The sequence below is a fragment of the Nerophis ophidion genome, linkage group LG18 (genome assembly GCF_033978795.1).
Source record: "Nerophis ophidion isolate RoL-2023_Sa linkage group LG18, RoL_Noph_v1.0, whole genome shotgun sequence".
NCBI classification, from domain to species: Eukaryota; Metazoa; Chordata; class Actinopteri; order Syngnathiformes; family Syngnathidae; genus Nerophis; species Nerophis ophidion.
In genome coordinates this window covers 23,623,539-23,638,145 of record NC_084628.1, presented here as the reverse complement: position 1 = coordinate 23,638,145, position 14,607 = coordinate 23,623,539, and the positions used below count along the sequence as shown (strand labels likewise).

Below are 14,607 nucleotides of genomic sequence, written 5' to 3'. Positions count from 1 at the left end.
TTAAAAACATAGCTACTAAATACATTCGAAGTTACTAAGTACGTTTGTACTTAATTTGTACTTACTTACTCAAGTAAATATTTGGATGACTGCTTTCACTCGAGTCATATTACTCTAAAGCAGGGGTGTCCAAAGTGCAAACAGAAGGCCATTGGCAGACTGTAGCTGATAGTTTTTTAACGGTGCGTGGCTCATAGTTAGCATTTTAACATTAGCATGCTATTTTTGTAGGTACACACCGCAGCATCAAATATTTTATTACTTCAGGAATGATAGCTGTTAAGAGTCCTTGTTTTTTTGGGGTTTTTTTAAAAGTTAATTTTAGAGTTATACACCTTTGTCCTTTTGCATGTATGCTAATGTTAGCTGGCTATCATTTTAAACTTGTTTTTGGTACATACCTCAGTAATATATTTTGGTACGTGACGAATGATAGCTTTTAGCATGCTAAATGTTTTTTTAAGTTAATTTTGGAGGTTTACACCTCAGGCATGTTTTGGTACTTGATGCCCGCTAACGTTAGCAGGATAACATTTTTCGGATACACGTCTCAGTAATATATTTTGGTACTAGACGCATGTTACAGTTAGCATTTTAACATGTTTTTTTTTATAGTAATTTAGCAGGTATACACCTTAGTAATTTTTGGGTATTTCACCAATGCTATTGTTAGCATGCTAGCTTTATTAGCTCCTTTTGCTCCTATTTTTTGCTACCTGGCGCTGTCTGGCCAGCGTGCTAAGAAATTCAGTTGCGCTTTTGCTTTTGTAGTTTTGGTACTTGACGTACGATCGCCGATAGCATGCTAGCTGTTTTATCAAGTAAATTTTTTAGGTTTACGGTAATATTTTGGTACTTTTTTTTTAAAGTTAGTTCTGGAGGTTTATACCTCAGGCATGTTTTGGTACTTGATCCCCGCTAACGTTTGCAGGATACATTTTTCGGATACACGACTCAGTAATATATTTTGGTACTAGACGCATGTTACAGTTAGCATTTTAACATGTTTTTTATAGTAATTTAGCAGGTATACACCTTAGTAATTTTTTGGTATTTCACCAATGCTATTGTTAGCATGCTAGCTTTATTAGCTCATTTTGCTCCTATTTTTTGCTACCTGGCGCTGTCTGTCCAGCGTGCTAAGAAATTCAGTTGAGCTTTTGCTTTTCTAGTTTTGGTACTTGACGTACGATCGCCGATAGCATGCTGGCTCTTTTATCAAGTACATTTTTTAGGTTTACGGTAATATTTAGGTACTTTTTTTTGTAAGTTAGTTCTGGAGGTTTACACCTCAGGCATATTTGGTACTTGATGCATGCTAACGTTAGCAGGACAACATCTTTTGGATACACACCTCAGTAATATATTTTGGTACTAGACGCATGTTACAGTTAGCATTTTAAGACATGTTTTTATAGCAGGTATACACCTTAATCATTTTTTGGTATTTCACCAATCCTATTGTTAGCATGCTAGCTTTCTTAACTCATTTTGCTCCTTTTTTTTTGTTACCAGTTCAGCTTTTGCTTTTCTATTTTTGGTACTTGACGTATGATTGACGTTAGCATACTAGCTGTTTTATCAAGTACATTTTTTAGGTTTACGGTCATATTTTGGTACTTTAATTTTAAGTTAGTTTTGGAGGTTTGCACCTCAGGCATATTTGGTACTTGATGCATGCTAGCGTTAGCTGGATTAAATTTTTCCGATACACACCTCAGCAATACATTTTGGTACTAGACGCATGTTACAGTTAGCATTTTAACATGTTTTTATAGTAGATATACACCTTAGTAATTTTTGGGTATTTCACCAATGCTAACTGTAGGCATGCTATTGTTAGCATGCTAGATTTCTCAGCTTATTTTGCTCCTATTTTTTGCTACCTGGTGATACCTGGGCAGCATGCTAGCTGTTAGCATTTCAGTTCCACTTTTTCTTTTCAGCGGTCACACACAAGTTCTACCAAAATGGCCTTTTCTGGTTCTTTGAAAAAGGAGAAAACTACCAAATATGGGTAAAAGGTAACAGTACTCTTACTTGAGTACCATGTTCTACTACAACAACTACTCCTACCACTTCTTGTCTCTGTCTTGTTTGGCACGTTGCAGCCACTCGGTAAAGCGCGTTACCGCCACCTGCAGGGCTGGAGTGGAACATTACTGACTAGCTAAAGTCCACTAATGTTTCGGCCATCCTTTTTCCGGCTTTCCTCAATCTTCCCGCTCCGTTTTTCTAACGTTAGCCGCCGAGCTAGCAGGTAGGAGTCCACAGTCACGATTGAGCCTTGGCAGAGGTTTTCCGAAACCTCCCTTGTCCTGTGATGTGATGTTTGTGCCTTCTGTCCGCGATGTCACTCTTTGACCGGGCGTCATCTTCATCACGATGACACCTGAGCCCGCTGCTGCACTTTTTCAGCGAAGAAAAACAAAACAAACCCCGAACAATTCTTTAGTTTCATTGTCTCCCGATGACAAAAGAGAAGCGGGACGGGAACAAAGACGTCCTCTGTCCTCCTCGGCCAGGAGGGAAGTTCTCTTGTGACGCGCGGAAAGGTTAGACGCAGGCGAAGGATCAGAAAAGGACGGGAAGAAGACAGTTCTCATGGTGTCACATGACTGCCGAGTCAAATCGGTGGCATTGGAGGCGTAACAGATGCGACATTTATTCTCGTCTTTCACGCTGAACCCGGGTCAAGTGGGATGTTGCTGTAATCGTGGCATCAGAACATCAGGTGATCACGGCGAGGACAGGCCCGGAGGAGCTCCACGTGTCCTCTCTTGTCCCGGTCTGATACCCGTTGGCACAAAAAAACCATTAAAACTTTGATTTAAAAAAAAAAAAAAGTCCTTCAAAACCAGGTTGTTGCTCCAAAAAAAACCCATCAGTCTAAAAAGTCTCATCCAATAAAAAGAACAATGTGGAAGGCAGAGGACTTTAGGATCAGACCAAAGAGGACTAACGTTTGTCAAGGTGTCAGCAGAGCTTTTTGTCTGGAGGTGTTCATCTGGTGACCCAAATAGCAGACTCGGCAGATATGAATTTTAAATAAGAAGAATTACACGGCCTGAAAGCCTTCAGGCTGAGCCGAGGACGTCACGTCTCTTCTAGCTGACCTCGGATCAGATCTCATCAGGAGACTGCAGCGCTATGTGGACCTGGACACACACGCAAACGTCACCTGGAAGTCCCAGGGAGACTCTGCGCTCAGACTTGTATGGATGTCCTGCTTGTTAAACGAGTTTTCCTTTAGCATCGGCAGTCCATTCAGGTCTAGTCTGGTCCTGGCAGGTCCACGCAGACTGTGAGGTCTTGTCTGGTTTAGGGTTGTACGGTAGACTGGTACTAGTATAGTAACGTGATACTAGTAAATCAAGAATACGCTGTTTGAAAAGTGCCAATTGTCCTTTATTTTATTTTTTTCCCCTTTTTTAAAACGGGCATGACGACAAGTCGTCATACTTGCCAACCTTGAGACCTCTGAATTCGGGAGATGGCGAGAGGGGGGGGGGGTGTTGGTGGTAGTGGGGTTGTATATTGTAGCATCCCGGAAGAGTTAGTGCTGCAAGGGGTTCTGGGTATTTGTTCGGTTGTGTTTATGTTGTATTACGGTGCGGAGGTTCTCCCGAAATGTGTTTGTCATTCTTGTTTGGTGTGGGTTCACAGTGTGGGGCATATTTGTAACAGTGTTAAAGTTGTTTATATGGCCACCCTCAGTGTGACTTGTATGGCTGTTGACCAAGTATGCCTGCATTCACATATGTGTGTGTAACATCCGTATAAATTATGTTGGTGGTAGTGGGGTTGTATATTGTAGCATCCCGGAAGAGTTAGTGCTGCAACAGGTTCTGGGTATTTGTTCGGTTGTGTTTATGTTGTATTACGGTGCGGAGGTTCTCCCGAAATGTGTTTGTCATTCTTGTTTGGTGTGGGTTCACAATGTGGCGCATATTTGTAACAGTGTTAAAGTTTTTCTACGGCCACCCTTAGTGTGACTTGTATGGCTGTTGACCAAGTATGCCTGCATTCACCTGTGTGTGTGTAACATCCGTATATATTATGTGACTGGGCCGGCACACTGTTTGTATGGTTGAAAAGCGGACGTGACGACAGGTTGTACAGGACGTTAAAGGCAGTGCCTTTAAGGCACGCCCCCAATATTGTTGTCCGGGAGAATGGTTGCCGCGAGCGATTTTGGGGAGGGGCACTGAAATTTCTGAGTCTCCCGGTAAAATCGGGAGGGTTGGTAACTATGCGCGTTGTCATGTCATGACATTCCTGGTTTTACGAGCAGAAAAGCATGTTCGGCAGCGCATAATCACAGAGTACTTACAAGCAGACACAGTGTGGAGACAGAAAAGGGAGAACTGACACATTTTGGCCTGAAAATTGACAATAAAGGTGAAGTTACAACACTGAAACGCCCTCAGGAATAGGTGATTTAAGACATGGCTAGCTAGCTAGCGGCTAACATTCATCCACAGTGTTTTAGCTGTTTCTAAATCACTAATCATCGTCTCCATGGCCATAAAAAGTAAGTTTCTTACAAGGAATATCTAAACAGGCTTCACTACACACCGTAGGATAAGATAGCTAACCGCTAACAGCAAACTAGCACTCCTGAATGTAAACAAACGCCATGGGTAGATCTACACCTAATATCCACTGTAATACCAATTACAAAAGCGTATAAAGTCGATATTACTATGACAATATTGATATTTTTTATCCTCACAAAATCATTTTTCCTTTAAAAAAAATTCATGTTATGTTTATAAACTCAGGAAATAGAGTAGAATATTTTAGTAACGGTACCAAATCATTGATATCAGGACAACCCTAGTCTGGTGTAGTGCAATGTGGTCCATTCGGGTTTAGTTAGGTCCGGTGTAATATAGTTACAAACCCCGTTTCCATATGAGTTGGGGAAAAGTGTTAGATGTAAATATAAACGAAATACAATGATTTGCAAATAATTCTCAACCCATAATCAGTTGAACACACTACAAAGACAAGATATTTGCTGTTCAAACTCATAAACTTTTTTTTTTTTTGCAAATAATAATTAACTTAGAATTTCATGGCTGCAACACGTGCCAAAGTAGTAGGGAAACGACATGTTCACCACTGTGTTACATCACCTTTTCTTTTAACAACACTAAATAAACTTTTGGGAACTGAAAAAACTCATTGTTGAAGCTTTAAAAGTGGAATTCTTTCCCATTCTCTGCTGCCGTATTTTCCGCTTCATAATGCGCCACACATTTTCGATGGGAGACAGGTCTGGACTGCAGGCGGCCCAGGAAAGTACCCGCACTCTTTTTACGAAGCCACGCTGTTGTAACACGTGGCTTGGCATTGTCTTGCTGAAATAAGCAGGGGCGTCCATGATAGTGTTGCTTGGATGGCAACATATGTTGTTCCAAAACCTGTATGTACCTTTCAGCATTAATGGTGCCTTCACAGATGTGTAAGTTACCCATGCCTTGGGCACTTATACACCCCCATACCATCACGGATGCTGGCTTTGGGACTTTGCGCCTATAACAATCCGGATGGTTATTTTCCTCTTTGTTCCGGAGGACACCACGTCCAGTTTCCAAATATAATTAGAAATGTGGACTCGTCAGACCACCGGACACTTTTCCACTTTGCATCAGTCCATCTTAGTTTAGCTCCGGCCCAGTGAAGCGGGCGGCGTTTTTGGGTGCTGTTGATAAATGGATTTGGCTTTGCATAGTAGAGTTTTAACTTGCACTTTAAGATGTAGCGACAAACTGTAGTTACTGACAGTGGTTTTATGAAGTGTTCCTGAGCCCATGTGGTGATATCCTTTACACACTGATGTCGGTTTTTGATGCAGTACCGCCTGAGGGATCAAAGGTCTGTAATATCATCGCTTACGTGCAGTGATTTCTCCAGATTCTCTGAACCTTTTGATGATTTTACGGACCGTAGATGATAAAATCCCTGAATTCCTTGCAATAGCTCGTTGAGAAATGTTGTTCTAAAACTGTTGGACAATTTGCTTACAAAGTGGTGACCCTCACCCCATCCTTGTTTGTGAATTACTTAGCATTTCATGGAAGCTGCTTTTATACCCAATTATGGCACCCACCTGTTCCCAATTAGCCTGCACACCTGGGGGATGTTCCAAATAAATGTTTGAGGAGCATTCCTCAACTTTATCAGTATTTAGTGCAACCTTTCCCAACGTGTTGCTGGCATGAAATTCTAAAGTTAATGATTATTTGCAAAAATATATATGTTTATCAGTTTGAACATCAAATATGTTGTCTTTGTAGCATATTCAACTGAATACGGGTTGAAAATTATTTGCAAATCATTGTAGTCCGTTTATATTTATATCTAACACAATTTCTCTACTCATATGGAAACGGGGTTTGTAAATCTGGTCGAGTCCTGTCAGGACTAACCAGTAATCTAGTTAGAAGTAGATCTAGTGTGGTCTCTTCGGGTCTTGTCTGGACCAGCCAGGTCCAGCATCCATGTTAATTAAAGCTTTTTTATGACATCATAACTTTGTGTCCTTACGGCCGCCAGAGGAGATGTTAGCCTGCAGATGGCGCCGCTCTACGTAAGCTTGGCCGGCGGCCTCGAGGTGGCGCTGTACCAGCCTTTCCTCGCTTCCTGTCTCAGGTCGGCACAACGACTCCGCTGAAAAGTGAGAACTTGTTGCCGCGGCAACTGATGGTGGGTCACCTGGCGCGAGCGTGAAGGTCAGGTGACATGGTCATGCGATACGCACTGTGGTCCTATATATATATATATATATACAGTATATATATATATATATACAATGTTTTTTTAATCTCTTACAAATTATATATATATATATATATACACATATATAATTTGTAAGAGATTAAAAAAACATTGTACACATTGCACTTCAAAAAGAAAAAAAAATATATATATATATATATATATATATATTTTTTTTTTTCTTTCTTTTTGAAGTGCAATGTGTACAATGTTTTTTTTAATCTCTTACAAATTATATATACATATATATGTTTTGTGTTCAATAGTTTTGATGCAGTGTTTGTGCTATGGCCCCATCTTTTGGACAGGTTTGCTCAATGCAAGTGCACTTCCTGTTTTGACGCCTTAAACGGGAAGTAAAACCGTCCATAGCGTTCTGCTCGAAAGGATTCTTCATTCGTCACTCCGAGCCACGTTTGTAAGCAATTGGTAGCATTCTAATATTAGCATGCTAGCTATATAGCTAATTTAGCAGGTATAAACCTCAGCATACCTGTTAGTATGCTGGCTTTCTTTTTTTTTTTTTTAGCTAATTGTGGAGAAATGCACCTCTGCAATATTTTGGTACTCTATGCTTGCTAACGTTAGCATGCGAGCATTTTAAACACCTTTTTCATGTACACACCTCAGATTCATATTTTCTGTTATTTGACACAAGCTACCGTTAGCATTTTAGAATGCTGAAATTAGCTTGCTATTTTTTTAAGCAAATTTAACAGGTACTGTATTCACCTCAGCGTCAAATATTGTGTTACTTAAATGATACCTGCTTCTTGTTTTCGTTTTTTTTAGCTAATTTTGTAAACATACACCTCAGTCATTTTCCTACTTGATACATGCTAAAATTTTCAACACATTTTTCCACGTACACACCCTACAGTTGTATATTTTGGTATTTGATGTTAATGTTAGCATGCTACAGTTAGTACTGTAGCATGCTAACATTAACCATTCTAGCTTTTTTTTAGCTAAATTAGCAGGTAACATTACCATGCAGGTAGCCTCAGCGTAACCTTACGTCAAATATTGTGTTACTTGACCAATGATGCCTGTTAGCATGCTAGCTTTTTTTTTAAGCTCATTTTTAAATGTACACCCCAGTCATTTTCATTGATGCATGCTAACATTTTCAACACATTTTTCGAGGTAAACACCAAAGAGTAGTATATTTTGGTACTTGATGCATGTTACAGTTAGCACTGTAGCATGTTAACATTAATATGATAGCTTTTTTTCAAGCTAATGTACACATTGGTGTCAAATATGGCTACTGGATGAATGATACCTGTTAGCATGCTAGTTTTTTTTTTTAAAGTTAATTTTATAAAATGTAAACCCTAGTAATTTTCATACTTGATGCACGCTAACATTTTCAACACATTTTTCCAGGTAAACACCACAGAGTAGTATATTTTGGTACTTGATGCATGTTACAGTTAGCACTATAGCATGCTAAAATTAATATGCTAGCTTTTTAAGCTAAATTAACAGCTAATATACACATATCTGTGTGAAATATTGTTACTTGACGAATGATACCTGTTAGCATGCTAACTTTTTTTTTTTAAGCTCATTTTATAAATGTACACCCCAGTCATTTTCATACTTGGTGTGTGCTAACATTTTCAACACATTTTTCCAGGTACACACCACAGAGTAGTATATTTTGGTACTCGAAGCATGTTACAGTTATCACTGTAGCATGCTGACATTTATATGCTAGCTTTTTTTAAGCTAATGTACACATATCTGTGTCAAATATTGTTACTTGATGAATGATACCTGATGGCATGCTAGCTTTCTTTTTTAGCTAATTATGTAAATATTGATTTAACACATTTTTCCCAAGTACACACCCCAGAGTAGTGTAGTATAATATATTATATATATATATATATATATATATATATATATATATATATATATATATATATATATACTTTTTTAGCATGCTAACATTAATATGTTAGACTTCGCATTGAGCCACATTTGACTAACTGCACTAGAGCAAGCCCGGTCGCAGGCAATTACAGAGCCTGCTAGCCTGGGTATGGAGTCAGTTAAGCTAGAACTAGCCAGCGCCAGGCTGGATGATCCCTTTACACATAGCAATTTTCGTAGAATAATACACAACTCACAAAATGTTTTTTCTACTGTGTCTATGACTACGTCAGAGTTAGACATGCGTTCTACTGAGGTGGCAAATTATGATGCGTTCAGTTTATCGCAGCGCCAAGTAGACAATCTGAAAATTCCCGTCATATCAATTCCTAGATATGGTCGCAATTATTTTAAGTACACTGCGCATAATAAACGCAACATTATTAATATTGCTACTACGGATAATTTTATCAACAACTCCTTAAAACAGCCCACTACCTATAATATGGGCTTTCTAAACATCAGATCTTTGTCTCCCAAAACGTTATTAGTCAATGAGGTCATTAGAGACAACAACCTTAACGTCATCGGTCTTAGCGAAACCTGGCTTAAACCAGACGACTTTTTTGCGATAAATGAGGCATTCCCTCCTAACTATACGAATGCGCATATTGCCCGTCACCTCAAAAGGGGAGGGGGTGTCGCACTAATATACAACGAAAACTTTAACTTTAGTCCTAACTTAAATAATAAATATAAATCGTTTGAGGTGCTTTCTATGAAGTCTGCCACACCTCTGCCTCTGTGCCTGGCCGTTATCTACCGCCCCCCAGGGCCCTATTCGGACTTTATTAGTGAATTCTCAGAGTTTGTTGCTGATCTAGTGACGCACGCCGATAATATAATTATAATGGGGGACTTTAATATCCATATGAATACCCCATTGGACCCACCGTGCGTGGCGCTCCAGACTATAATTGATAGCTGTGGTCTTACACAAATAATAAATGAACCGACGCATCGCAGCGGTAATACGATAGACCTAGTGCTTGTCAGAGGTATCACCGTTTCCAAAGTTATGATACTCCCGTATACTAAAGTAATGTCCGATCATTACCTTATAAAATTCGAAGTTCAGACTCATGTTCGGCAAGCTAATAATAATAATAACTGCTATAGCAGCCGCAACATTAATGCTGCCACAACGACGACTCTTGCGGACCTACTGCCCTCGGTAATGGCACCGTTCCCAAAGTATGTGGGCTCTATTGATAACCTCACTAACAACTTTAACAACGCCCTGCGCGAAACCATTGATAGTATAGCACCGCTGAAGTTAAAAAAGGCTCCAAAAAGGCGTACGGCATGGTTTACTGAAGAAACTAGAGCTCAGAAATTATGTAGAAAGCTGGAACGCAAATGGCGCACGACTAAACTTGAGGTGCACCATCAAGCATGGAGTGATAGTTTAATAACTTATAAACGCATGCTTACCTTAGCTAAAACTAATTATTACTCAAATCTCATCCGCATTAATAAAAACGATCCAAAATTTTTGTTTAGTACAGTAGCATCGCTAACCCAACAAGGGACTCCTTCCAGTAGCTCCACCCATTCGGCAGATGACTTTATGAAGTTCTTTAATAAGAAAATTTAACTTATTAGAAAGGAGATTAAAGACAATGCGTCCCACCTACAACGGGGTTATAGTAACACAGATACGACTGTATATACGGCGGATACTGCAAATATCCAAAATAGTTTCGCTCCTTTTGATGAAATAACATTAGAAGGATTGTTACAACGTGTAAATGGAATAAAACAAACAACATGTTTACTTGACCCACTTCCTGGGAAACTTATCAAGGAGCTTTTTGTATTATTAGGTCTATCAGTGCTAAATATTATAAACTTATCACTTTCCTCGGGCACTGTTCCCGTTGCATTCAAAAAAGCGGTTATTCATCCTCTCCTTAAAAGACCTAACCTCGATCCTGACCTCATGGTAAACTACCGACCGGTGTCTCACCTTCCCTTTATTTCGAAAATCCTCGAAAAAGTTGTTGCAGAGCAGCTAAATGAACACTTAGCGTTTAACAATCTATGTGAAACCTTTCAATCCGGTTTCAGGGCAAATCACTCGACTGAGACAGCCCTCGCAAAATTGACTAATGATCTATTGCTAACGATGGACTCTGATGCGTCATCTATGTTGCTGCTCCTCGATCTTAGCGCTGCTTTCGATACCGTCGATCATAATATTTTATTAGAGCGTATCAAAATACGAATTGGTATGTCAGACTCAGCCCTGTCATGGCTCAACTCTTATCTTACTGATAGGATGCAGTGCGTCTCCCATAACAGTGTGACCTCGGACTATGTTAAGGTAACATGTGGAGTTCCCCAGGGTTCGGTCCTTGGCCCTGTACTCTTCAGCATCTACATGCTGCCGCTGGGTGACGTCATACGCAAATACGGTATTAACTTTCACTGTTATGCTGATGACACCCAACTCTACATGCCCCTAAAGCTGACCAACACGTCGGACTGTAGTCAGTTGGAAGCGTGTCTTAATGAAATTAAACAATGGATGTCCACTAACTTTTTGCAACTTAATGCCAAAAAAACGGAAATGCTGATTATCGGTCCTGCTAGACACCGACCTCTATTTTATAATACAACTTTAACATTTGACAACCAAATAATAAAACAAGGTGACTCTGTAAAAAATCTGGTTGTTATCTTCGACCCAACTCTCTCCTTTGAGTCACACATTAAAAGAGTTACTAAAACGGCCTTCTTTCATCTCCGTAATATCGCTAAAATTCGCTCCATTCTGTCCACTAAAGACGCCGAGATCATTATCCATGCGTTTGTTACGTCTCGTCTCGATTACTGTAACGTATTATTTTCGGGTCTCCCCATGTCTAGCATTAAAAGATTACAGTTGGTACAAAATGCGGCTGCTAGACTTTTGACAAGAACAAGAAAGTTTGATCATATTACGCCTGTACTGGCTCACCTGCACTGGCTTCCTGTGCACTTAAGATGTGACTTTAAAGTTTTACTACTTACGTATAAAATACTACACGGTCTAGCTCCAGCCTATCTTGCCGATTGTATTGTACCATATGTCCCGGCAAGAAATCTGCGTTCAAAAGACTCCGGCTTATTAGTGATTCCTAGAGCCCAAAAAAAGTCTGCGGGCTATAGAGCGTTTTCCATTCGGGCTCCAGTACTCTGGAATGCCCTCCCGGTAACAGTTCGAGATGCTACCTCAGTAGAAGCATTTAAGTCTCACCTTAAAACTCATCTGTATACTCTAGCCTTTAAATAGACCTCCTTTTTAGACCAGTTGATCTGCCGCTTCTTTTCTTTCTCCTATGTCCCCCCGTCCCTTGTGGAGGGGGTCCGGTCCGATGACCATGGATGAAGTACTGGCTGTCCAGAGTCGAGACCCAGGATGGACCGCTCATCGGGACCCAGGATGGACCGCTCGCCTGTATCGGTTGGGGACATCTCTACGCTGCTGATCCGCTTGAGATGGTTTCCTGTGGACGGGACTCTCGCTGCTGTCTTGGATCCGCTTGAACTGAACTCTCGCGGCTGTGTTGGAGCCACTATGGATTGAACTTTCACAGTATCATGTTAGACCCGCTCGACATCCATTGCTTTCGGTCCCCTAGAGGGGGGGGGGTTGCCCACATCTGAGGTCCTCTCCAAGGTTTCTCATAGTCAGCATTGTCACTGGCGTCCCACTGGATGTGAATTCTCCCTGCCCACTGGGTGTGAGTTTTCCTTGCCCTTTTGTGGGTTCTTCCGAGGATGTTGTAGTCGTAATGATTTGTGCAGTCCTTTGAGACATTTGTGATTTGGGGCTATATAAATAAACATTGATTGATTGATTGATTGATCTAATTTAGCAGATATACACTTCAGTGTCATATGTTTTGGTATTTCACTAACGCTAACTGTAAAGCATGTTGGCATAATACTGTTAACTTTTTTTTATCTCATTCTGCTCATATATTTTGTTACTTGATGCTATCTGGCTAGCATGCGAACTATTTTTTTTTTTCAATAACATGCACCTGGGGATAGGTTGATTGGCAACACTAAATGGTCCCTAGTGTGTGAATATTGTCTGTCTACCGTAGTTCCTTGAATTGCTGCAGGGCGTATAGTATGCGCCTGCCTTGAATTACTGCCGGGTCGAACTCGCTTCGTAAAATAATTAGCGCATGCTTAGTATTACCGCCTAGTCAAACTCGTGACATCACGACTGACACTTCCCCTGTCATCATATTCAAAATGGAGGAGGCTGATTTCAATACTGGTAATTTGAAATCGCATAAAGGGAAGAAGATTAAGAGCTATTCAGAAGAATTTAAGGTCCAAGCTTACATCACACTCAAATTTTTACTGCATGCCTTTGGTAAGTGCCGGAGTGAGAAGAGGTTTTAAAATAATTAGCGCATGCTTACTTTTACCACATGCCTTTGGTAAGCGCAGGAGTGAGAAGAGGTTTTCAATTAATTAGCGCCCCGGCGGAAATTCAAGGAAATACGGTGTCTTTGTTGGCTCTGCGATGAGGTGGCGACTTGTCCAGGGTATACCACGCCTTCTGCCCGAATGCAGCTGAGATACACTCCAGCACCCCTCGTGGCCCCAAAAGGGACAAGCGGTAGAAAATGGATGGATGGATGGATATTGTACCGGTTTTCAAGATGAAAACTCCCAAAATGGCCTTTGTTGTGTCAGTCTGGTCACCCCTGGCTTACACCAGTAGTGTCTAATTACATTTTTTAACTGACCCTCGTCTGGTTGTAAAACATAAAGTGACTTTATTATTAAGGAGATGAGATGTGGATGTTTTTATTGACCTACATCGGGTGGCTTTTGGCGTCTTTGATCCACTTAATGTAATTAAAATTCTGCATGTTGGTCATAGCTTGCTTACTGTAGCTTGACCAGCAGAGTGACACCTGTCATGATAACGCAGGGTCTCTCTCACACACACACACACACACACACACACACACACACACAGCACCTTCTAAAGGTCCTGACCTGGGGAAGCACTGCCGTGACACACTCACACAAACCGGTTTTTGAGTGGCGTCAATAATGGGCCTTAACGTGTACTTAAAGCGACACAAGCGGGCGACGTCAGGCTCAGGTGACGAGGAAAGTAAACAAACAGAGCAGAAAGCTAACCTTCGACCTTTAACGAGGGGCTCCGTTGTAATCAAGGAGCATGTGATGGCCTTACCTGCCGACAGGTGACGTCATGGGCGATGAACTGCTTTAAAACCACAGGAAATCGCACCAGCCGAGAGACAGACGTTGGGTGTGCACATTGCCTGAGCCACACTGAAGGTAACTTGAACCTACCTGCTGCAGGTTGTCTGGTGGCCACGCCCCCCTAACCTGACACGCCCCCCCAACCACTGCACACCTGAAACTGCTCACGGGTCAACTTCTGTGTGCCAAGCGTGACCTAGTTAGCCTCGCATATATTTTGCCACCTCCCGTTTGTTGTTTGGCGACACTAACACACATGCAATGATTTTAATAGCTCACTCAAAATAAGTCATCACCGCACACGTCTCAGTCATGTACTTAACAACAAATAAGTCGACCATAAAATACCAGGAGGGAATAGTGTAATGGCGGACCTGTGCAACTTTCGGTTTCTCTTGAGTTAGTTGATGGTAGGGAAACAGAAAGTGTGGAGTTCGGACATCAGCGGACAGATCAGCACCTCATTTGCATATTTGTAAGTCACTATGTTTGCATGTTTGTTCTTCATGGTTACTCTGGGACGCCCTGCCTTGGTTATTGATTAATATTTGGCTCTAATAACTTAGCGGACACACACACACTGACCTGTCACCTCTTTCCGGGCGCTCAAACCTCCCTTTGTGGTCTAAAAGTGAC

General features: G+C 41.0%; 1 protein-coding gene across 5 annotated transcripts in view; it reads right to left on the bottom strand.

Annotated features, from left to right (window-relative positions):
* Nucleotides 1-14,100, bottom strand: part of si:ch211-137a8.2 (uncharacterized protein LOC777613 homolog) — a 30,604-nt gene extending 16,504 nt beyond the window's left edge. For 4 of the 5 annotated variants that reach the window (XM_061877763.1, XM_061877765.1, XM_061877766.1 and 1 more), the window contains exon 1: nt 13,940-14,100. The gene's annotated coding sequence lies outside the window, so the exon portion shown is untranslated. The remainder of the gene's footprint in view (nt 1-13,939) is intronic. The other variant, XM_061877764.1, reaches the window with a different exon arrangement.
* Nucleotides 14,101-14,607: the final 507 nt, after the last annotated feature.